The sequence below is a fragment of the Schistocerca nitens genome, chromosome 1, assembly GCF_023898315.1.
Source record: "Schistocerca nitens isolate TAMUIC-IGC-003100 chromosome 1, iqSchNite1.1, whole genome shotgun sequence".
In the NCBI taxonomy this organism is placed as follows: Eukaryota; Metazoa; Arthropoda; class Insecta; order Orthoptera; family Acrididae; genus Schistocerca; species Schistocerca nitens.
The window spans coordinates 1211386699-1211407408 of record NC_064614.1 but is presented as its reverse complement, the minus strand read 5'-3'; the positions used below and the strand labels follow the sequence as shown (position 1 = coordinate 1211407408).

At 46.0% G+C, this 20710-nt stretch overlaps 19 non-coding genes across 19 annotated transcripts; all 19 read left to right on the top strand.

Moving 5' to 3' along the window:
• The first annotated feature begins 381 nt into the window (after positions 1–381).
• On the top strand, positions 382–454 carry Trnar-ccu (transfer RNA arginine (anticodon CCU)). The gene has a single exon. It is a non-coding gene; the product is annotated as a tRNA-Arg (tRNA).
• Positions 455–956: 502 nt separating this feature from the next.
• On the top strand, positions 957–1029 carry Trnar-ccu (transfer RNA arginine (anticodon CCU)). The gene has a single exon. It is a non-coding gene; the product is annotated as a tRNA-Arg (tRNA).
• Positions 1030–1531: 502 nt separating this feature from the next.
• Positions 1532–1604, top strand: Trnar-ccu (transfer RNA arginine (anticodon CCU)). The gene has a single exon. It is a non-coding gene; the product is annotated as a tRNA-Arg (tRNA).
• A 502-nt stretch (positions 1605–2106) lies between these two features.
• On the top strand, positions 2107–2179 carry Trnar-ccu (transfer RNA arginine (anticodon CCU)). Its single transcript has one exon. It is a non-coding gene; the product is annotated as a tRNA-Arg (tRNA).
• A 502-nt stretch (positions 2180–2681) lies between these two features.
• Trnar-ccu (transfer RNA arginine (anticodon CCU)) lies at positions 2682–2754 on the top strand. The gene has a single exon. It is a non-coding gene; the product is annotated as a tRNA-Arg (tRNA).
• A 502-nt stretch (positions 2755–3256) lies between these two features.
• Trnar-ccu (transfer RNA arginine (anticodon CCU)) lies at positions 3257–3329 on the top strand. The gene has a single exon. It is a non-coding gene; the product is annotated as a tRNA-Arg (tRNA).
• Positions 3330–3831: 502 nt separating this feature from the next.
• Positions 3832–3904, top strand: Trnar-ccu (transfer RNA arginine (anticodon CCU)). The gene has a single exon. It is a non-coding gene; the product is annotated as a tRNA-Arg (tRNA).
• Positions 3905–4406: 502 nt separating this feature from the next.
• Trnar-ccu (transfer RNA arginine (anticodon CCU)) lies at positions 4407–4479 on the top strand. Its single transcript has one exon. It is a non-coding gene; the product is annotated as a tRNA-Arg (tRNA).
• A 502-nt stretch (positions 4480–4981) lies between these two features.
• Positions 4982–5054, top strand: Trnar-ccu (transfer RNA arginine (anticodon CCU)). The gene has a single exon. It is a non-coding gene; the product is annotated as a tRNA-Arg (tRNA).
• A 502-nt stretch (positions 5055–5556) lies between these two features.
• On the top strand, positions 5557–5629 carry Trnar-ccu (transfer RNA arginine (anticodon CCU)). The gene has a single exon. It is a non-coding gene; the product is annotated as a tRNA-Arg (tRNA).
• Positions 5630–9767: 4138 nt separating this feature from the next.
• Trnar-ccu (transfer RNA arginine (anticodon CCU)) lies at positions 9768–9840 on the top strand. Its single transcript has one exon. It is a non-coding gene; the product is annotated as a tRNA-Arg (tRNA).
• Positions 9841–10342: 502 nt separating this feature from the next.
• On the top strand, positions 10343–10415 carry Trnar-ccu (transfer RNA arginine (anticodon CCU)). The gene has a single exon. It is a non-coding gene; the product is annotated as a tRNA-Arg (tRNA).
• Positions 10416–10917: 502 nt separating this feature from the next.
• Trnar-ccu (transfer RNA arginine (anticodon CCU)) lies at positions 10918–10990 on the top strand. The gene has a single exon. It is a non-coding gene; the product is annotated as a tRNA-Arg (tRNA).
• Positions 10991–11492: 502 nt separating this feature from the next.
• Trnar-ccu (transfer RNA arginine (anticodon CCU)) lies at positions 11493–11565 on the top strand. The gene has a single exon. It is a non-coding gene; the product is annotated as a tRNA-Arg (tRNA).
• Positions 11566–12067: 502 nt separating this feature from the next.
• Positions 12068–12140, top strand: Trnar-ccu (transfer RNA arginine (anticodon CCU)). The gene has a single exon. It is a non-coding gene; the product is annotated as a tRNA-Arg (tRNA).
• Positions 12141–18800: 6660 nt separating this feature from the next.
• Positions 18801–18873, top strand: Trnar-ccu (transfer RNA arginine (anticodon CCU)). The gene has a single exon. It is a non-coding gene; the product is annotated as a tRNA-Arg (tRNA).
• A 502-nt stretch (positions 18874–19375) lies between these two features.
• Positions 19376–19448, top strand: Trnar-ccu (transfer RNA arginine (anticodon CCU)). The gene has a single exon. It is a non-coding gene; the product is annotated as a tRNA-Arg (tRNA).
• Positions 19449–19950: 502 nt separating this feature from the next.
• Positions 19951–20023, top strand: Trnar-ccu (transfer RNA arginine (anticodon CCU)). The gene has a single exon. It is a non-coding gene; the product is annotated as a tRNA-Arg (tRNA).
• Positions 20024–20525: 502 nt separating this feature from the next.
• Positions 20526–20598, top strand: Trnar-ccu (transfer RNA arginine (anticodon CCU)). Its single transcript has one exon. It is a non-coding gene; the product is annotated as a tRNA-Arg (tRNA).
• Positions 20599–20710: the final 112 nt, after the last annotated feature.

Here is a 20710-nt window from a genome sequence, read left to right as displayed (position 1 = left end):
TACTGACAACCTGAAACGGAACGACGGCCATTATCAATCGACCTGTTAGCTGTGAAAGTGTTTCAAAGCGTGATGGCGCTGTGAAAGCAAACGCTATTTTAAAATTACTTGTTGGTAAACAGTATGACCCATATGAATACTCAGTTAACTGTCTTGTGTGCCGGACTTGGAGTTCACAAGGGGAATGGCCTAAGACGGCAGGTATAAGAATTGCCAACAGAAAGTAGGTGCCTGGACTTGGATACGTCTGAGTATGTACAGGAACACAGGAAAGGCTCATGCGACGTCCTGACTCTCTGCAGACGCAGAGTAGCGCATCAGGAAGGGTACACTTGGAAAGTGTCGATTTGAGCGAGCACACCGGCGGCTTAGCGCCAGTCAGCCTCTGTGGCCTAATGGATAAGGCATCGGTCTCCTAAACCGGGGATTGTGGGTTCGAGTCCCACCAGAGGTACACGTTTTACTCACTGGGGCAAAATCACTCTCACCACATACAGGTGTAATAGTTGAGAAAGTTGGCGTTTCTGAGTGCTTACAGGTATCACAGGTATCACGACGATATGAAAATACGCATTTACTGACAACCTGAAACGGAACGACGGCCATTATCAATCGACCTGTTAGCTGTGAAAGTGTTTCAAAGCGTGATGGCGCTGTGAAAGCAAACGCTATTTTAAAATTACTTGTTGGTAAACAGTATGACCCATATGAATACTCAGTTAACTGTCTTGTGTGCCGGACTTGGAGTTCACAAGGGGAATGGCCTAAGACGGCAGGTATAAGAATTGCCAACAGAAAGTAGGTGCCTGGACTTGGATACGTCTGAGTATGTACAGGAACACAGGAAAGGCTCATGCGACGTCCTGACTCTCTGCAGACGCAGAGTAGCGCATCAGGAAGGGTACACTTGGAAAGTGTCGATTTGAGCGAGCACACCGGCGGCTTAGCGCCAGTCAGCCTCTGTGGCCTAATGGATAAGGCATCGGTCTCCTAAACCGGGGATTGTGGGTTCGAGTCCCACCAGAGGTACACGTTTTACTCACTGGGGCAAAATCACTCTCACCACATACAGGTGTAATAGTTGAGAAAGTTGGCGTTTCTGAGTGCTTACAGGTATCACAGGTATCACGACGATATGAAAATACGCATTTACTGACAACCTGAAACGGAACGACGGCCATTATCAATCGACCTGTTAGCTGTGAAAGTGTTTCAAAGCGTGATGGCGCTGTGAAAGCAAACGCTATTTTAAAATTACTTGTTGGTAAACAGTATGACCCATATGAATACTCAGTTAACTGTCTTGTGTGCCGGACTTGGAGTTCACAAGGGGAATGGCCTAAGACGGCAGGTATAAGAATTGCCAACAGAAAGTAGGTGCCTGGACTTGGATACGTCTGAGTATGTACAGGAACACAGGAAAGGCTCATGCGACGTCCTGACTCTCTGCAGACGCAGAGTAGCGCATCAGGAAGGGTACACTTGGAAAGTGTCGATTTGAGCGAGCACACCGGCGGCTTAGCGCCAGTCAGCCTCTGTGGCCTAATGGATAAGGCATCGGTCTCCTAAACCGGGGATTGTGGGTTCGAGTCCCACCAGAGGTACACGTTTTACTCACTGGGGCAAAATCACTCTCACCACATACAGGTGTAATAGTTGAGAAAGTTGGCGTTTCTGAGTGCTTACAGGTATCACAGGTATCACGACGATATGAAAATACGCATTTACTGACAACCTGAAACGGAACGACGGCCATTATCAATCGACCTGTTAGCTGTGAAAGTGTTTCAAAGCGTGATGGCGCTGTGAAAGCAAACGCTATTTTAAAATTACTTGTTGGTAAACAGTATGACCCATATGAATACTCAGTTAACTGTCTTGTGTGCCGGACTTGGAGTTCACAAGGGGAATGGCCTAAGACGGCAGGTATAAGAATTGCCAACAGAAAGTAGGTGCCTGGACTTGGATACGTCTGAGTATGTACAGGAACACAGGAAAGGCTCATGCGACGTCCTGACTCTCTGCAGACGCAGAGTAGCGCATCAGGAAGGGTACACTTGGAAAGTGTCGATTTGAGCGAGCACACCGGCGGCTTAGCGCCAGTCAGCCTCTGTGGCCTAATGGATAAGGCATCGGTCTCCTAAACCGGGGATTGTGGGTTCGAGTCCCACCAGAGGTACACGTTTTACTCACTGGGGCAAAATCACTCTCACCACATACAGGTGTAATAGTTGAGAAAGTTGGCGTTTCTGAGTGCTTACAGGTATCACAGGTATCACGACGATATGAAAATACGCATTTACTGACAACCTGAAACGGAACGACGGCCATTATCAATCGACCTGTTAGCTGTGAAAGTGTTTCAAAGCGTGATGGCGCTGTGAAAGCAAACGCTATTTTAAAATTACTTGTTGGTAAACAGTATGACCCATATGAATACTCAGTTAACTGTCTTGTGTGCCGGACTTGGAGTTCACAAGGGGAATGGCCTAAGACGGCAGGTATAAGAATTGCCAACAGAAAGTAGGTGCCTGGACTTGGATACGTCTGAGTATGTACAGGAACACAGGAAAGGCTCATGCGACGTCCTGACTCTCTGCAGACGCAGAGTAGCGCATCAGGAAGGGTACACTTGGAAAGTGTCGATTTGAGCGAGCACACCGGCGGCTTAGCGCCAGTCAGCCTCTGTGGCCTAATGGATAAGGCATCGGTCTCCTAAACCGGGGATTGTGGGTTCGAGTCCCACCAGAGGTACACGTTTTACTCACTGGGGCAAAATCACTCTCACCACATACAGGTGTAATAGTTGAGAAAGTTGGCGTTTCTGAGTGCTTACAGGTATCACAGGTATCACGACGATATGAAAATACGCATTTACTGACAACCTGAAACGGAACGACGGCCATTATCAATCGACCTGTTAGCTGTGAAAGTGTTTCAAAGCGTGATGGCGCTGTGAAAGCAAACGCTATTTTAAAATTACTTGTTGGTAAACAGTATGACCCATATGAATACTCAGTTAACTGTCTTGTGTGCCGGACTTGGAGTTCACAAGGGGAATGGCCTAAGACGGCAGGTATAAGAATTGCCAACAGAAAGTAGGTGCCTGGACTTGGATACGTCTGAGTATGTACAGGAACACAGGAAAGGCTCATGCGACGTCCTGACTCTCTGCAGACGCAGAGTAGCGCATCAGGAAGGGTACACTTGGAAAGTGTCGATTTGAGCGAGCACACCGGCGGCTTAGCGCCAGTCAGCCTCTGTGGCCTAATGGATAAGGCATCGGTCTCCTAAACCGGGGATTGTGGGTTCGAGTCCCACCAGAGGTACACGTTTTACTCACTGGGGCAAAATCACTCTCACCACATACAGGTGTAATAGTTGAGAAAGTTGGCGTTTCTGAGTGCTTACAGGTATCACAGGTATCACGACGATATGAAAATACGCATTTACTGACAACCTGAAACGGAACGACGGCCATTATCAATCGACCTGTTAGCTGTGAAAGTGTTTCAAAGCGTGATGGCGCTGTGAAAGCAAACGCTATTTTAAAATTACTTGTTGGTAAACAGTATGACCCATATGAATACTCAGTTAACTGTCTTGTGTGCCGGACTTGGAGTTCACAAGGGGAATGGCCTAAGACGGCAGGTATAAGAATTGCCAACAGAAAGTAGGTGCCTGGACTTGGATACGTCTGAGTATGTACAGGAACACAGGAAAGGCTCATGCGACGTCCTGACTCTCTGCAGACGCAGAGTAGCGCATCAGGAAGGGTACACTTGGAAAGTGTCGATTTGAGCGAGCACACCGGCGGCTTAGCGCCAGTCAGCCTCTGTGGCCTAATGGATAAGGCATCGGTCTCCTAAACCGGGGATTGTGGGTTCGAGTCCCACCAGAGGTACACGTTTTACTCACTGGGGCAAAATCACTCTCACCACATACAGGTGTAATAGTTGAGAAAGTTGGCGTTTCTGAGTGCTTACAGGTATCACAGGTATCACGACGATATGAAAATACGCATTTACTGACAACCTGAAACGGAACGACGGCCATTATCAATCGACCTGTTAGCTGTGAAAGTGTTTCAAAGCGTGATGGCGCTGTGAAAGCAAACGCTATTTTAAAATTACTTGTTGGTAAACAGTATGACCCATATGAATACTCAGTTAACTGTCTTGTGTGCCGGACTTGGAGTTCACAAGGGGAATGGCCTAAGACGGCAGGTATAAGAATTGCCAACAGAAAGTAGGTGCCTGGACTTGGATACGTCTGAGTATGTACAGGAACACAGGAAAGGCTCATGCGACGTCCTGACTCTCTGCAGACGCAGAGTAGCGCATCAGGAAGGGTACACTTGGAAAGTGTCGATTTGAGCGAGCACACCGGCGGCTTAGCGCCAGTCAGCCTCTGTGGCCTAATGGATAAGGCATCGGTCTCCTAAACCGGGGATTGTGGGTTCGAGTCCCACCAGAGGTACACGTTTTACTCACTGGGGCAAAATCACTCTCACCACATACAGGTGTAATAGTTGAGAAAGTTGGCGTTTCTGAGTGCTTACAGGTATCACAGGTATCACGACGATATGAAAATACGCATTTACTGACAACCTGAAACGGAACGACGGCCATTATCAATCGACCTGTTAGCTGTGAAAGTGTTTCAAAGCGTGATGGCGCTGTGAAAGCAAACGCTATTTTAAAATTACTTGTTGGTAAACAGTATGACCCATATGAATACTCAGTTAACTGTCTTGTGTGCCGGACTTGGAGTTCACAAGGGGAATGGCCTAAGACGGCAGGTATAAGAATTGCCAACAGAAAGTAGGTGCCTGGACTTGGATACGTCTGAGTATGTACAGGAACACAGGAAAGGCTCATGCGACGTCCTGACTCTCTGCAGACGCAGAGTAGCGCATCAGGAAGGGTACACTTGGAAAGTGTCGATTTGAGCGAGCACACCGGCGGCTTAGCGCCAGTCAGCCTCTGTGGCCTAATGGATAAGGCATCGGTCTCCTAAACCGGGGATTGTGGGTTCGAGTCCCACCAGAGGTACACGTTTTACTCACTGGGGCAAAATCACTCTCACCACATACAGGTGTAATAGTTGAGAAAGTTGGCGTTTCTGAGTGCTTACAGGTATCACAGGTATCACGACGATATGAAAATACGCATTTACTGACAACCTGAAACGGAACGACGGCCATTATCAATCGACCTGTTAGCTGTGAAAGTGTTTCAAAGCGTGATGGCGCTGTGAAAGCAAACGCTATTTTAAAATTACTTGTTGGTAAACAGTATGACCCATATGAATACTCAGTTAACTGTCTTGTGTGCCGGACTTGGAGTTCACAAGGGGAATGGCCTAAGACGGCAGGTATAAGAATTGCCAACAGAAAGTAGGTGCCTGGACTTGGATACGTCTGAGTATGTACAGGAACACAGGAAAGGCTCATGCGACGTCCTGACTCTCTGCAGACGCAGAGTAGCGCATCAGGAAGGGTACACTTGGAAAGTGTCGATTTGAGCGAGCACACCGGCGGCTTAGCGCCAGTCAGCCTCTGTGGCCTAATGGATAAGGCATCGGTCTCCTAAACCGGGGATTGTGGGTTCGAGTCCCACCAGAGGTACACGTTTTACTCACTGGGGCAAAATCACTCTCACCACATACAGGTGTAATAGTTGAGAAAGTTGGCGTTTCTGAGTGCTTACAGGTATCACAGGTATCACGACGATATGAAAATACGCATTTACTGACAACCTGAAACGGAACGACGGCCATTATCAATCGACCTGTTAGCTGTGAAAGTGTTTCAAAGCGTGATGGCGCTGTGAAAGCAAACGCTATTTTAAAATTACTTGTTGGTAAACAGTATGACCCATATGAATACTCAGTTAACTGTCTTGTGTGCCGGACTTGGAGTTCACAAGGGGAATGGCCTAAGACGGCAGGTATAAGAATTGCCAACAGAAAGTAGGTGCCTGGACTTGGATACGTCTGAGTATGTACAGGAACACAGGAAAGGCTCATGCGACGTCCTGACTCTCTGCAGACGCAGAGTAGCGCATCAGGAAGGGTACACTTGGAAAGTGTCGATTTGAGCGAGCACACCGGCGGCTTAGCGCCAGTCAGCCTCTGTGGCCTAACCGTGCGATGCAACAGTTGTGGACAACCACGAAAGAATTAACAAAATTAAAGCAAAAATTTTAGCACTACGGCGTAAACAACTGGAAGGCTACCAAATAAGGTCGCGTGCCCAGAACATAGCCCAGCACGAGGTTACTTCCATTTATCATGTCATTCGTGAAAGCAAAAGGGCGTCTCGCAAGATATTATCTGAAATAACAACTGATGATGGAAGGAAGCTGACGAAACAAAGAGAGATTAAAGAGGCAATCGTACAGCATTTTGAATCCTTAATGTCTAGTCAGCTGGTTGACGAACAGCTTCAAGACGAGTTAATGATCAACCTCCAGGGCAAAGTATGCCACGCGGAAGCACAGACTCTCCTCTCGGAAGTGACTGAAGAAGATGTCGAAGAAGCTATATATGGAAGCACGAAAAATAAGGCTCCAGGGGCAGATGGAATTCCAGCAGAATTTTATCGCAGATTCAGTGGCCTCGTAAAAGGCAAGTTTACCCTCATCTGCAACGAACTGCTAAACCCTGCGAATGACATCCCGAAAGAATTTCGTGAGGGACTCGTAGTGCTAGTGCCAAAAACTACGAATACGAAATCTGTAAGCGCTCTGAGGCCAATTACGCTTTTAAACAGCGATTACAAAATCTTTGGCCGCATCCTCGCTCGCAGGCTGAAAACCACAATGACCAGCGTCACTGGCCCTTATCAAACAAGTGTGGGCAAAGACAGAAGAATTCTCCAGACCCTCTGTGATTACAGGGACCTAATCTCAACGGCCGACGTCTGCAAAATAAAATGTGCACTCATCTCACTCGACTTTGACAAAGCCTTCGACAGAGTTAACCATAGTTTTCTCCTTCGCACCATGGGCGCAATGGGCTTCCCACCTCGATTCATTGCGGTAGTAAGAAATACATTAACAAACAATTCAGCTAGATTTGTCATCAATGGACACATTAGCCGTTCGATTGACGTAACCAGCTCCATTAGGCAAGGGTGTCCAATGTCAATGGCACTCTTCGCCATCGCCATCGAGCCCCTGCTTGCCTCCCTTATGAAACATCTACAAGGACTACAAATACATGGAGAAAAGATCGTGTGCAAGGCATACGCTGATGATGTTGGCTTCCTAGTCGTGAATGGCGCTGAAGTACAGAGCGCACTACGAATAGTAACAAAATATGAACAGGCATCTGGTGCAAAACTTAATAGAACAAAGTCGGGGATTTTCAACATCGGCCGTGGAATTGGGACGCAAACGCAGGATCTGTTACGCGAGCTTGTAACCATGAAATGTCTCGGCATAGATTTTAAAAGAAATATCAAGCACACTATTGCTGCGAATTATCGAAAATTACTTAACAGCATACGCGCCTCTGTACAAGCACATAGTATTAGGAAACTCGATGAACTTCAAAAAGTAACAGTGGCAAATGTATACATCACATCCAAAGTTAATTATGTAGCACAAGTTCTGCCACCACCTGCGACTTTGCTGAAAAGCATCGCATCTGCACTAGGACATTTTGTGAGCCGCGGACGTATTTTCAAAGTCAAATATGACATTCTGATGCTCCCTACGAAATGTGGTGGGTTAAATCTTACCGATGTCAGCAAAAAAGCGCAAGCCTTATACCTTGCTACCACATACAAACACTGGAAAGAGCCAAGTGGTACCCTTGCTGCACATTTGTTAAACGAAATAGCTCCTGCTGACGTCAGTGCACCTATAAATGTCCAACACATACCCAACGGACTATACCACTTGAAATACTTTTTCGTAGAATACAGCTATATACAGGCAAGGATTCCTGGGAAAGACATCATGAAAGTTAAAGAACTTTATAATAACTTGATGAAAGACAAACCCAGAAACGACATAGAACAAAAGTATCCTTGTTATAACTGGGAAACAATATGGGAAAATATTCACTGCCGGAACTTGCCAACGTATGTCAAATCGACCTGGTACTTTGCTGTAAACAGAAAAATTACGACGAACTCTAAACTTCACTCTATTCGATTGGCCGAGTCACCGCTGTGTCCATTATGTAAAATACCAGATACCGAAGAGCATAGATTGCTGTGTGACAGGGTAAAAGATATATGGCTCTACATAAGACAAAAGATAGCGAGCATCAGCAGAACTACGCCCAACGCCGTTACGCCTGCTGAATTTTTAACCCCTGACGGTATACCTTACCCTAAAACAAAACGAAATGCAATTAACTGGTTGAAAGGCCAAACGATGCATTACGTCCTAGCAAAAGAATCAAGCAATAGGGAGGACTTCTGGGTATACCTTACAACTGAGCACCACAAGTTGATGTGTACTAAAAAATACAAAGAAAATTACGCAAACTTTTTAACTAAAACAATCCTGTAACCAATAGAAATGCGTAATTTACATTGCACATCCAAGCATTTCGTATATTAGACGAATGATTTTTGGTTAAAGTTTGTACTTCAAGTAGCAGGAGGACGATTTCCAACAGAATGTAGTCAGAGAAGATCATCAGTATAGACCAATTAAGCCTATGTGTATCTATTACTTTGGTTTCGGGGAAACAGTGATGAAACTGGTATACACCATTTATTTAGTTTCTGTCTTTCTTTCTTTTTCTTTTCACAAGAAGACACATTTATGTTAATTAAGTGTAAAATCAAGCAGAAGAAGCCTATTTTACTTCATTACCTTCTGAAAAAGGAAATTATACTTATCAGGAATAATGAGTTGATTCTTTCCGTTTTTCCACGCACGGAGAACGAAATTTACAGATGCAGTTACATTTCCACAACAATTATGAGACTGCCTTCTCCATGGAAATTACATTTATTTTTATTCAAGCCATGTTGCAAACAAAGGCAACAGAAGGGGCATATTTCGTTCGTCGTTCAGAAGAAGCGCGTTTCCACATCATCAAGTTACATTCATTCTTAAAGGCGGAGAAGCCGGGCCGAGAAGGCAACACTTGGCGAGCGTAAAGGATGGGTTGAAGGGGAGGACGGAGACCCAAAAAAAAAAAAAAATGAAAAAAAAAAAAAAACAAAAAAAAAAAAAAAATTGGATAAGGCATCGGTCTCCTAAACCGGGGATTGTGGGTTCGAGTCCCACCAGAGGTACACGTTTTACTCACTGGGGCAAAATCACTCTCACCACATGCAGGTGTAATAGTTGAGAAAGTTGGCGTTTCTGAGTGCTTACAGGTATCACAGGTATCACGACGATATGAAAATACGCATTTACTGACAACCTGAAACGGAACGACGGCCATTATCAATCGACCTGTTAGCTGTGAAAGTGTTTCAAAGCGTGATGGCGCTGTGAAAGCAAACGCTATTTTAAAATTACTTGTTGGTAAACAGTATGACCCATATGAATACTCAGTTAACTGTCTTGTGTGCCGGACTTGGAGTTCACAAGGGGAATGGCCTAAGACGGCAGGTATAAGAATTGCCAACAGAAAGTAGGTGCCTGGACTTGGATACGTCTGAGTATGTACAGGAACACAGGAAAGGCTCATGCGACGTCCTGACTCTCTGCAGACGCAGAGTAGCGCATCAGGAAGGGTACACTTGGAAAGTGTCGATTTGAGCGAGCACACCGGCGGCTTAGCGCCAGTCAGCCTCTGTGGCCTAATGGATAAGGCATCGGTCTCCTAAACCGGGGATTGTGGGTTCGAGTCCCACCAGAGGTACACGTTTTACTCACTGGGGCAAAATCACTCTCACCACATACAGGTGTAATAGTTGAGAAAGTTGGCGTTTCTGAGTGCTTACAGGTATCACAGGTATCACGACGATATGAAAATACGCATTTACTGACAACCTGAAACGGAACGACGGCCATTATCAATCGACCTGTTAGCTGTGAAAGTGTTTCAAAGCGTGATGGCGCTGTGAAAGCAAACGCTATTTTAAAATTACTTGTTGGTAAACAGTATGACCCATATGAATACTCAGTTAACTGTCTTGTGTGCCGGACTTGGAGTTCACAAGGGGAATGGCCTAAGACGGCAGGTATAAGAATTGCCAACAGAAAGTAGGTGCCTGGACTTGGATACGTCTGAGTATGTACAGGAACACAGGAAAGGCTCATGCGACGTCCTGACTCTCTGCAGACGCAGAGTAGCGCATCAGGAAGGGTACACTTGGAAAGTGTCGATTTGAGCGAGCACACCGGCGGCTTAGCGCCAGTCAGCCTCTGTGGCCTAATGGATAAGGCATCGGTCTCCTAAACCGGGGATTGTGGGTTCGAGTCCCACCAGAGGTACACGTTTTACTCACTGGGGCAAAATCACTCTCACCACATACAGGTGTAATAGTTGAGAAAGTTGGCGTTTCTGAGTGCTTACAGGTATCACAGGTATCACGACGATATGAAAATACGCATTTACTGACAACCTGAAACGGAACGACGGCCATTATCAATCGACCTGTTAGCTGTGAAAGTGTTTCAAAGCGTGATGGCGCTGTGAAAGCAAACGCTATTTTAAAATTACTTGTTGGTAAACAGTATGACCCATATGAATACTCAGTTAACTGTCTTGTGTGCCGGACTTGGAGTTCACAAGGGGAATGGCCTAAGACGGCAGGTATAAGAATTGCCAACAGAAAGTAGGTGCCTGGACTTGGATACGTCTGAGTATGTACAGGAACACAGGAAAGGCTCATGCGACGTCCTGACTCTCTGCAGACGCAGAGTAGCGCATCAGGAAGGGTACACTTGGAAAGTGTCGATTTGAGCGAGCACACCGGCGGCTTAGCGCCAGTCAGCCTCTGTGGCCTAATGGATAAGGCATCGGTCTCCTAAACCGGGGATTGTGGGTTCGAGTCCCACCAGAGGTACACGTTTTACTCACTGGGGCAAAATCACTCTCACCACATACAGGTGTAATAGTTGAGAAAGTTGGCGTTTCTGAGTGCTTACAGGTATCACAGGTATCACGACGATATGAAAATACGCATTTACTGACAACCTGAAACGGAACGACGGCCATTATCAATCGACCTGTTAGCTGTGAAAGTGTTTCAAAGCGTGATGGCGCTGTGAAAGCAAACGCTATTTTAAAATTACTTGTTGGTAAACAGTATGACCCATATGAATACTCAGTTAACTGTCTTGTGTGCCGGACTTGGAGTTCACAAGGGGAATGGCCTAAGACGGCAGGTATAAGAATTGCCAACAGAAAGTAGGTGCCTGGACTTGGATACGTCTGAGTATGTACAGGAACACAGGAAAGGCTCATGCGACGTCCTGACTCTCTGCAGACGCAGAGTAGCGCATCAGGAAGGGTACACTTGGAAAGTGTCGATTTGAGCGAGCACACCGGCGGCTTAGCGCCAGTCAGCCTCTGTGGCCTAATGGATAAGGCATCGGTCTCCTAAACCGGGGATTGTGGGTTCGAGTCCCACCAGAGGTACACGTTTTACTCACTGGGGCAAAATCACTCTCACCACATACAGGTGTAATAGTTGAGAAAGTTGGCGTTTCTGAGTGCTTACAGGTATCACAGGTATCACGACGATATGAAAATACGCATTTACTGACAACCTGAAACGGAACGACGGCCATTATCAATCGACCTGTTAGCTGTGAAAGTGTTTCAAAGCGTGATGGCGCTGTGAAAGCAAACGCTATTTTAAAATTACTTGTTGGTAAACAGTATGACCCATATGAATACTCAGTTAACTGTCTTGTGTGCCGGACTTGGAGTTCACAAGGGGAATGGCCTAAGACGGCAGGTATAAGAATTGCCAACAGAAAGTAGGTGCCTGGACTTGGATACGTCTGAGTATGTACAGGAACACAGGAAAGGCTCATGCGACGTCCTGACTCTCTGCAGACGCAGAGTAGCGCATCAGGAAGGGTACACTTGGAAAGTGTCGATTTGAGCGAGCACACCGGCGGCTTAGCGCCAGTCAGCCTCTGTGGCCTAATGGATAAGGCATCGGTCTCCTAAACCGGGGATTGTGGGTTCGAGTCCCACCAGAGGTACACGTTTTACTCACTGGGGCAAAATCACTCTCACCACATACAGGTGTAATAGTTGAGAAAGTTGGCGTTTCTGAGTGCTTACAGGTATCACAGGTATCACGACGATATGAAAATACGCATTTACTGACAACCTGAAACGGAACGACGGCCATTATCAATCGACCTGTTAGCTGTGAAAGTGTTTCAAAGCGTGATGGCGCTGTGAAAGCAAACGCTATTTTAAAATTACTTGTTGGTAAACAGTATGACCCATATGAATACTCAGTTAACTGTCTTGTGTGCCGGACTTGGAGTTCACAAGGGGAATGGCCTAAGACGGCAGGTATAAGAATTGCCAACAGAAAGTAGGTGCCTGGACTTGGATACGTCTGAGTATGTACAGGAACACAGGAAAGGCTCATGCGACGTCCTGACTCTCTGCAGACGCAGAGTAGCGCATCAGGAAGGGTACACTTGGAAAGTGTCGATTTGAGCGAGCACACCGGCGGCTTAGCGCCAGTCAGCCTCTGTGGCCTAATGGATAGTCAGCCGGCGGACGCGGTCGAGGTCGGACGTGCTGTGCTGCGCGCCGCGCCGTCGTTGTTTTCGTGTGGTGAGTCACTGCGCTTGCTTCAGTGTCTACCAGTGTTTTGGTGTAATCTGGAAATGAACTCGATTTCGTGATGTCTCAACCGAGTAGAAAAGACACATTGAAGTTTACTTTTGACAGAAACTTTGTCCGACCTAAATCTTTTGAAGTTGAGCAATGGTTAGAAGATGAAGTAAAGATAGGACTTGAGGATATAATCGGGATACATCTTTCGATTGTCAGTAGCACCGTTTTCGTTAAATTAGCTCGATCAGACATGTGTGAGAAAATAGTTGAATCTTGTGGTGGTATCCTCAAATTTAAACATAGCGATGGCAATGTGGGTGAAGTTGTTGTTTCGCATGCCGGCCTAGGAATACGGACTGTTCGACTCTTTGAACTTCCATTTGAAATAACCAGTGAACAGATCAACGCAGTGCTCTGTCCCTACGGTAAAATCATCAGCAATATTGCGGAACGTTGGTCTAGTGCACATAAATTCCCGGTTCTTAATGGGGTGCGGCAATTGAAAATCGAGCTGCAGAAGCACATCCCGTCTTATGTTAACATATGCGGGTATCGTGCGATAGTAATGTACGATGATCAGCCTCGAACGTGTGCCGCATGCAACTCGACAGGTCACGTGCGTGCCGAATGCATGCAGAGGCGAGTGGCGCAGCTGCCTGCCGGCGAGGCAGCCAGGCCCCCCGCGATGACAACACTGCCTGTGACGTACGTCGCCGTGGCGCGTGGGCTTTCAGCTACATCCACGGTCACCGAAATCAGTGAAAATACTGTTGTGGCTGCGCCAGTGACGCAAATGGGGACTGTTGCAACGCCGGAAGAGACCCCACCTAAACCCAAAGAAGTATCGCCGTCCGTAGTAGTCACAGAAGAACAGGCATCCGACATGCAAACGGCTGCGTCCCAATCGGCCGATGCTACCCCACGGGGGGAATCTCCAGCAGGTTCCGATCAAGGCCCACACAATCGTACGTCTCCCAGAAAAACTAAGAAACGGAGAGTTGCCCGCCAGGGTGCAGAACAGATTGCACCGGTTCTGCGCGAAAAGGCTAAACAGATAGGTGAACAACTCAGTGACAAAGCATCTGATAGCACAAACCATGATCATCCCTCAGCCAGTTTACCATCAGTCCTTGACAATGTCTCAGATGCTCTCCCTCTGAACCCTGAACAGTCAGCTCAACTCCGAACAGACTGTGATGTCCGCATGGTCAAACTCTATCCTGCACCAGAGTCGGTAACGACCTCGACACAACCGCCGCCAACTAGTTGGGCGGACGATACAGAATCCACTGCCGAAGTAGACAGTATGGATACTTCCGAAACGGTGACAGCCGTCACTTCAGTCTCCAAAGTCGACGATGTTACCGAGAAAGATAACGCCTCGACAGAAACTGCCGCGCAAAAAGAACGCACGACTGATCCCTTTTCAACCGGAGACTATTTTTAACTCTGCCTTTAAAGTGACTGTCAATACATGTTTTTGTTATCTGGAATTGCTTCCAAAGTGCTTCTACGACGTGACTTGTTTTTTCCAGCGTTATTTCTGTTTGATATCGGACTGATTTTAGGTATTGCTCCTGTTTAGTCCACCACTATTCCGCCACAGGCCTATCGACTTGCTACTCTCAATATTAATAAGATCCGTAGCGCTCTTAAACTGCAACACTTAAAGGACTTTTTATATGCAGCTGATGTAGACATTTTATTTGTACAAGAAGTAACAGAGATCAGACTTGATTGCATACCAGGTTATAATGTGATCACTAATCCTGGGGCCGGTTGCGAATTAGGTACAGCTTTTATTGTGAAGGAAGGTATCATTATTACCGACGTCACAAAACTGCCGAACAGTAGGGGCATTGCGGGCACTTTTTATAACAACAGACTAATTAATGTCTATGCCCCATCCGGTTCCAGTAATAGACGTCAAAGAGCAGAATTTTTTAAAGAAGAAATAGTTCCTCTCTTTGGCGTCCGCCACACCAATGTCATCTTCGGAGGCGACTTTAACTGTGTCATCAGTGCAAAGGACCAGACTCCCAATCTTAACAAATCACTTGAACTGGAACGAATTGTACGAGACTTGCGCTTAGTTGATTCTTGGGAGCTCAAGCATGGGGCAGCACCTGGGTTTACCCATATCACGACCCATTCGGCAAGCCGTCTTGATCGAATTTATGTAACACCCACTTTGAGGAATAACATTCTGCAGTCAGAAGTATGGCCAGTGGCTTTCTCAGACCATGCTGCATACATCTGTACTATAAGTCTAGACCGACAACGGACGTGTCGATACAGGGGCCTGTGGAAATTAAATGTTTCACATCTACAAGACTCGGCGTGTCAAGAAGCCTTCCTCAATACCTGGCGAGAATGTGAGCAACGATTTGCCTCTTATAATTCGGCCATTGATTGGTGGCTGAGGTGCGCCAAACCTAAAATTAGGTGGTGTTTCATGAACTACGCACGGGAAAAGAGCTTTTGGCTTCAAAGGACGATCAATTTCTATTTTCATTGTCTGCGGGAACTGTATATGCTCGGTACTTCGGCTGTCGAGAATTGTCAACGAATTAAGAAAATCCAGGCCAAAATCCTAACCCTAAGGAGGACGCAGCTAGAAGGCTACAAAGTCAGGTCGCGGGTCCAGACAACTGTACACCAAGAACTCACCTCAGTCTACCATATGATCCAAGAAAGTAAGAAAGGGTCCCGTAAAATACTGACGGAGTTAATTGCTGAGGATGGCGCAACGCTGACTACGCACAACGAGATTAAAGCGGCGGTGCTAAACTACTTCACCACCTTGATGTCAAATAAAGAAGTTAACGTGCAAGCGCAGGATGCTCTTTTGAATAATTTGCGCAACAGAGTCAGTCTCGTGGACGCGGAAAAGCTATTAGACGTGGCGACCGAAGAAGACGTGGAATATGTACTCTGGAAAAGTGCTAAGAATAAATCCCCCGGACCTGACGGAATTCCCGCCGAATTCTACCAAAAATTCTGGAACACCATAAGGGCGAAGATCACTTGCATCTGTAACGAACTTCTAGACCACAACAACGTGATCCCCACCAGCTTCTGTGAAGGCATAATCGTTCTAATTAAAAAAACCTCAGGCAGTGCAAACGTAAAAAATCTAAGACCGATAACGCTGCTCAACAGCGACTATAAAATCTTTGCGAGACTTTTGGCCCAAAGGCTTAAATCTACAATGACCAGTATCATTGGCCCTTACCAGACCAGCGTGGGCAAGGATCGGAAAATTCGTCAGACTCTGTGCGACTACCGTGATTTAATCTCTATTGCGGAAGTCTGTAAGCTGAAATGTGCCATCATATCTTTGGACTTCGACAAAGCCTTTGACAGGGTAAACCACCAGTATCTCTTTCGTACCATGTATGCGATGGGTTTTCCACCTGGGTTCGTCGCAATTATAAAACAGATGGTAGCGACTAATTTATCCAGAGTCATCATCAATGGCCAGCCTACCCGAGCAATCGAGATAGCCAGTTCCGTCAGGCAGGGCTGCCCAATGTCCATGGCGCTTTTTGCGATTGCCATTGAGCCTTTGTTAGCTACCCTGACGCAAAGTTTACAGGGCATCGTCATACATGGATCCCGAGTAGTGTGCAAGGCGTATGCAGACGATGTCGGTTTCCTTGTACTAAATAGAACTGAAGTGGAGACCGCACTACAGCTAGTCAGGCAATATGAGCACGCGTCAGGTGCACAACTAAACTGGACAAAGTCCGGAATATTCAATATTGGCCGCGGCCTCGGATCGCACCCTCACAGACAACTACGTCAGCTGAAGATATTCAAGTGCCTTGGAATTGATTTTCAGAGTAATATTCGGCACACCATTGCAACCAACTATCGAAAGCTTCTACGGACTATTCGTGCCAGCATACGGGAACACAGTGTACGGAAACTAAATGAAATTCAGAAAGTAACGGTCGCAAATGTCTACCTCACCTCGAAACTCAATTATATCGCTCACGTTTTACCAATGTCTGCACTCACTGCAAAACGAATCATGTCAGCATTAGGACAGTTTGTCAGCCGTCACCACATTTTTAAAGTTCAGTTTGACACCTTAACGCTTGCCACAGAAAATGGTGGCTTAAATCTTGTCGATGTTGAAAAGAAGGCGCAAGCTTTATATATATCAACAACTTTCCACCAATGGAAACACTCAGCTGATAGTCTCGCTGCTCACCTGCTTACTGAGATAGCTCCGGCCGACCTCAGTCCACCTATCACGGTGCAACATATTCCAAACGGACTTTACCACTTAAAATGGTTTTTACTGGAGTACAGTTATGTACACACAAGGATCCCCGAACAAGAAATGAAGACAGTGAAACACGTGTACCAGGAACTCATGAAAGATAAGAAGAAAAATAACATTGAAGAAAAATACAACTTTTACGACTGGAAGGTAATCTGGGAGAACATCCATTGTCCGTATTTGCCGTCTACACTGAAAGCCACTTGGTATTTCGCAGTTAACAGAAAATTGGCAACTAACTCCAAACTACATAACATACACCTCGCAGAATCACCTTTGTGCACAACGTGTAATTTAATGGATACTGATGAACACAGGTTTGTGTGCGACAACATAAAAGATATATGGGAATATATCACGAACAAGTTAGCACTCATTAGTAGAACATCGCCCAGATATATAACACCTGCTGCCTTTCTGACGCCGGACGATACCCCGTACCCACGGACGAGAAGGAACGCACTAAACTGGTTAAAAGCCGCTACTGTACATTACTTATATACAAAAGAAGACAAGAGTAAAGAAGACTTCTGTGTCTATCTTACAACTCAGCACCATATGCTAATGAAAACGAAAAACTATACGGATAACTTCGCCAACTACCTGCTCAAAACTGTAACGTAAAAAAAAAAAAAAAAAAAAAGAAAAAAAAAAAAAAGAAAAAAAAAAAGGGGGCTACCACATCAATTGATTGAATTTCATGTTAACGAACATTCAGCAGCTACTCACTCAGGATCAGACGGACCATCTATAAGGCGAATAATATGTCATGTTGACCGAATCACAAGTTACTAACACCACTGAAGTAATCAATTGGCAAGAGATCAAGCTTCATTTCGTAAGAAGAAGAAAATTCAGTTTTCTCTTTCGAGCAATATTTTAGTTCTCTTTCAATTTCGCAGAGTTCAGAACAAAGCTTTTTAATTTTAGAAGCAATGGATTTTCAATTTTCTTTTAACTTCCTTGACGTTTTCTGTTACCACGAGGCACTGGAGCCGCCATAAATTTCAGTTACTATTTCCTTAATATGGATGCTTGTATCGTAAACGAAGCATGTAATCCACATCGTTTTCATTTTCCTTAAATCAAAGGCCTTTGATGCCACACCGACGAAGGTGAATTAATGGCGAGCAGAAGGACGGGCTATAAGGGGTGGATGGAGGCCCGAAAAAAAACACAAAAAGAAAAAAAAAAAAAAAAAAAAAAAAAAAAAATGGATAAGGCATCGGTCTCCTAAACCGGGGATTGTGGGTTCGAGTCCCACCAGAGGTACACGTTTTACTCACTGGGGCAAAATCACTCTCACCACATGCAGGTGTAATAGTTGAGAAAGTTGGCGTTTCTGAGTGCTTACAGGTATCACAGGTATCACGACGATATGAAAATACGCATTTACTGACAACCTGAAACGGAACGACGGCCATTATCAATCGACCTGTTAGCTGTGAAAGTGTTTCAAAGCGTGATGGCGCTGTGAAAGCAAACGCTATTTTAAAATTACTTGTTGGTAAACAGTATGACCCATATGAATACTCAGTTAACTGTCTTGTGTGCCGGACTTGGAGTTCACAAGGGGAATGGCCTAAGACGGCAGGTATAAGAATTGCCAACAGAAAGTAGGTGCCTGGACTTGGATACGTCTGAGTATGTACAGGAACACAGGAAAGGCTCATGCGACGTCCTGACTCTCTGCAGACGCAGAGTAGCGCATCAGGAAGGGTACACTTGGAAAGTGTCGATTTGAGCGAGCACACCGGCGGCTTAGCGCCAGTCAGCCTCTGTGGCCTAATGGATAAGGCATCGGTCTCCTAAACCGGGGATTGTGGGTTCGAGTCCCACCAGAGGTACACGTTTTACTCACTGGAGCAAAATCACTCTCACCACATACAGGTGTAATAGTTGAGAAAGTTGGCGTTTCTGAGTGCTTACAGGTATCACAGGTATCACGACGATATGAAAATACGCATTTACTGACAACCTGAAACGGAACGACGGCCATTATCAATCGACCTGTTAGCTGTGAAAGTGTTTCAAAGCGTGATGGCGCTGTGAAAGCAAACGCTATTTTAAAATTACTTGTTGGTAAACAGTATGACCCATATGAATACTCAGTTAACTGTCTTGTGTGCCGGACTTGGAGTTCACAAGGGGAATGGCCTAAGACGGCAGGTATAAGAATTGCCAACAGAAAGTAGGTGCCTGGACTTGGATACGTCTGAGTATGTACAGGAACACAGGAAAGGCTCATGCGACGTCCTGACTCTCTGCAGACGCAGAGTAGCGCATCAGGAAGGGTACACTTGGAAAGTGTCGATTTGAGCGAGCACACCGGCGGCTTAGCGCCAGTCAGCCTCTGTGGCCTAATGGATAAGGCATCGGTCTCCTAAACCGGGGATTGTGGGTTCGAGTCCCACCAGAGGTACACGTTTTACTCACTGGGGCAAAATCACTCTCACCACATGCAGGTGTAATAGTTGAGAAAGTTGGCGTTTCTGAGTGCTTACAGGTATCACAGGTATCACGACGATATGAAAATACGCATTTACTGACAACCTGAAACGGAACGACGGCCATTATCAATCGACCTGTTAGCTGTGAAAGTGTTTCAAAGCGTGATGGCGCTGTGAAAGCAAACGCTATTTTAAAATTACTTGTTGGTAAACAGTATGACCCATATGAATACTCAGTTAACTGTCTTGTGTGCCGGACTTGGAGTTCACAAGGGGAATGGCCTAAGACGGCAGGTATAAGAATTGCCAACAGAAAGTAGGTGCCTGGACTTGGATACGTCTGAGTATGTACAGGAACACAGGAAAGGCTCATGCGACGTCCTGACTCTCTGCAGACGCAGAGTAGCGCATCAGGAAGGGTACACTTGGAAAGTGTCGATTTGAGCGAGCACACCGGCGGCTTAGCGCCAGTCAGCCTCTGTGGCCTAATGGATAAGGCATCGGTCTCCTAAACCGGGGATTGTGGGTTCGAGTCCCACCAGAGGTACACGTTTTACTCACTGGAGCAAAATCACTCTCACCACATACAGGTGTAATAGTTGAGAAAGTTGGCGTTTCTGAGTGCTTACAGGTATCACAGGTATCACGACGATATGAAAATACGCATTTACTGACAACCTGAAACGGAACGACGGCCATTATCAATCGACCTGTTAGCTGTGAAAGTGTTTCAAAGCGTGATGGCGCTGTGAAAGCAAACGCTATTTTAAAATTACTTGTTGGTAAACAGTATGACCCATATGAATACTCAGTTAACTGTCTTGTGTGCCGGACTTGGAGTTCACAAGGGGAATGGCCTAAGACGGCAGGTATAAGAATTGCCAACAGAAAGTAGGTGCCTGGACTTGGATACGTCTGAGTATGTACAGGAACACAGGAAAGGCTCATGCGACGTCCTGACTCTCTGCAGACGCAGAGTAGCGCATCAGGAAGGGTACACTTGGAAAGTGTCGATTTGAGCGAGCACACCGGCGGCTTAGCGCCAGTCAGCCTCTGTGGCCTAATGGATAAGGCATCGGTCTCCTAAACCGGGGATTGTGGGTTCGAGTCCCACCAGAGGTACACGTTTTACTCACTGGGGCAAAATCACTCTCACCACATACAGGTGTAATAGTTGAGAAAGTTGGCGTTTCTGAGTGCTTACAGGTATCACAGGTATCACGACGATATGAAA